The sequence below is a fragment of the Rhinopithecus roxellana genome, chromosome 2, assembly GCF_007565055.1.
Source record: "Rhinopithecus roxellana isolate Shanxi Qingling chromosome 2, ASM756505v1, whole genome shotgun sequence".
Taxonomy (NCBI): Eukaryota; Metazoa; Chordata; class Mammalia; order Primates; family Cercopithecidae; genus Rhinopithecus; species Rhinopithecus roxellana.
Window position 1 is genome coordinate 111,615,444 of NC_044550.1, and position 2,025 is coordinate 111,617,468.

The window sequence follows — 2,025 nt, forward strand, 5'->3', positions numbered from 1 at the left end:
TGGGTAGGTTAAAGACTTGCGTTTCAAGGGACTCTGCTCTCATTTCTTCCTTCACCACCCTCACAAACAATCCTTCCTTCAGACTTCTCAATGCAGTGAGCCAAGGCAGATGTGAATCTGGTCATGTCACTTGCCTGTATCAAACCTTTCAATGCTTCCCTTTGCCCTTGGGACAAAGTTCCCCTAAACAGTAAGCTCCAAGACAACAGGGGATTTTTTAGACTGCTTTGTTCACTGCTCTAGCCTCAGTGACTACAGCAGTGCTTACACATAGTAGGTGCCCAACAATTCTTTCCTAAATGGTTCACTGCATGAATGAACGCAAGCACAGATAAAGTTCCTACCTCCTTCCTAACACCAGGGTTTGTGCATCTCATTGGGTCAAGTGCCCAGCATGTTCGCTTGTGAGAGATGGCTCGTGTGAGTGTGCAGTAGGTACAGCTTGCTGTTTGCTCTCTGCTATTCTTACTCTAAATCTTGGAGCACACCGAGGCCAGTTTTGCTACTCTTTAGAAACTGCAGAATTTGTGCATGGAAGAGTCACAAGAGAACATCTGTCTTCACTAACACTGGAGACTTGCAGGCTACAGTCTTCCTGAAGAACCACCGCCTAGGAAGGTAGATTTCTGCTGCAAGGTCCACATAAAGACCACGCCTAACCACATCTATTTTGAGATATCTGAGATCACAGACTTGGAGAACATGTTTAACCTATTAATACTTTTTTCCTATGATGCCCATATGCTTTCAATCCAGAATCACTATTGTGCCCCCGAGGCATTTCAGAGCTACAAGAAGCACAAGTGATTGGCATCCCAACAACAATGGTTCCTGCCCACAGGAATACTCAGAATATGAGGGCCATTGGCTTCCAGTGAGGTCAAAAGATGGCGGGGCAGGGTGGCGGAACACTGAGGAGTGGTTTTGTGTATTAGCCAGTGAAGTGCTTCATTGCCTCTATGTGCGTGCCCTGACTGACTCTGCTTTGATGACAGTGACCTCTTGGTCTACAATGTCCTTCCCGGGCCTGTTTTCCACGCACCCTTTAAGACGCAGCCCAGGCTCATTTCACCTCCTCCAGGGAGTCTCCCCATCCCATCTTCCTGCATAGCTTCTACTGTTTCCACACCATTCACTCTATCTCTGTCAGCATTTATTAGACTGTGTTAAAATCTACCTGTGCTTGTCTCACATTCTTTTTTTTTTTTTTTTTTTTTTTTGAGACGGAGTCTTGCTCTGTCGCCCAGGCTGGAGTGCGGTGGCCGGATCTCAGCTCACTGCAAGCTCCGCCTCCCGGGTTCACGCCATTCTCCTCCCTCAGCCTCCCGAGTAGCTGCGACTACAGGCGCCCGCCACCTCGCCCGGCTAGCTTTTTTTTTTTTTTTTTTTTTTTTTTGTATTTTTTAGTAGAGACGGGGTTTCATTTTAGTAGAGACGGGTTTTCACCGTGTTAGCCAGGATGGTCTCGATCTCCTGACCTCGTGATCCACCCGCCTCGGCCTCCCAAAGTGCTGGGATTACAGGCTTGAGCCACCGCACCCGGCCAGAAAATGAAACATGCATTGGCCGGGAATCGAACCCGGGCCTCCCGCGTGGCAGGCGAGAATTCTACCACTGAACCACCAATGCTGCTAGCACCCTCACTTACGTTCTTGAGAATAAAGACTGTGTTTTCTTCCTTTTTTTCTTTTCTTTTTTTTTGAAAGGGAATCTTGCTCTGTCGCCCAGGCTGGAGTACAGTGTTGTGATCTCGGCTCACTGCAACCTCTGCCTCCTGGGTCCAAGTGATTGTCCTGCCTCAGCCTCTTGAGTAGCTGGGATTACAGGGGACTGCCACCAGGCCCGGCTAATTTTTGTATTTTAGTAGAGATGTCGTTTCACTATGTAGGTCAAGCTGGTCTTGAACTCCTGACCTCAAATGATCCACCCACCTCGGCCCCCCAAAGTGCTGGGATTACAAGTGTGAGCCACTGCACACGACTGTGTTTTATTTCTATTTCTAACTGCAGCATTTAACACAGTATT

The 2,025-nt window shown here is 48.1% G+C and overlaps 1 non-coding gene across 1 annotated transcript; it reads right to left on the bottom strand.

The window, feature by feature from the left end:
• Positions 1–1,558: 1,558 nt before the first annotated feature.
• TRNAG-GCC lies at positions 1,559–1,629 on the bottom strand. The gene has a single exon. It is a non-coding gene; the product is annotated as a tRNA-Gly (tRNA).
• Between the last annotated feature and the right edge of the window lie 396 nt (positions 1,630–2,025).